This window comes from Danaus plexippus, chromosome 28 (assembly GCF_018135715.1).
Source record: "Danaus plexippus chromosome 28, MEX_DaPlex, whole genome shotgun sequence".
In the NCBI taxonomy this organism is placed as follows: Eukaryota; Metazoa; Arthropoda; class Insecta; order Lepidoptera; family Nymphalidae; genus Danaus; species Danaus plexippus.
In genome coordinates this window covers 3168709-3169279 of record NC_083556.1, presented here as the reverse complement: position 1 = coordinate 3169279, position 571 = coordinate 3168709, and the positions used below count along the sequence as shown (strand labels likewise).

The 571-nt window shown below is 31.5% G+C and overlaps 1 non-coding gene across 1 annotated transcript; it reads left to right on the top strand.

The window, feature by feature from the left end:
• Positions 1-213: 213 nt before the first annotated feature.
• On the top strand, positions 214-286 carry Trnam-cau (transfer RNA methionine (anticodon CAU)). The gene has a single exon. It is a non-coding gene; the product is annotated as a tRNA-Met (tRNA).
• Positions 287-571: the final 285 nt, after the last annotated feature.

The window sequence follows — 571 nt, the reverse complement described above, 5'->3', positions numbered from 1 at the left end:
TTTATAAAAACAAAAACGAATAAATTGGAAAGCATCACTGCATAAGTTCTTTGAAGTGCGACTTACCTCTATACTTAAGACAACTTACATTTACCTACCCAAACTATGGGATAGATCGCACCTCAATGTAGGTTTATGAAAGAAAAGTAGGAAACGCTCTGTAAGTAGTTTGACACTGAAAAATTGTGGTAATGAGCACCTTGTAGTCTCGTGGCCTCGGTGGCGCAGTAGGCAGCGCGTAAGTCTCATAATCTTAAGGTCGTGAGTTCGATCCTCACCCGGGGCAAATTTTTTGTAACTTTTACTTTTGTCGGCCAATATGGAAATTGATATATATTTGTTGATTGTTAATATTTGTAATGTATTTTATTTATTAAAGGTAATATTTACCTTCATTCACAGCCAGTGTTTCAATTTCAAAGTACATTTAAATGTACAATGTAATTTTTTTTATTTATTTTTTTATTTTGATATCGTTTATTTATCGTTATTTTCCTTAGTGTGTTTTTTTTTTTACCTCATTACAATTCTTGTATAAATTATTTTCAAATACGGGCGATACTTAAATGTT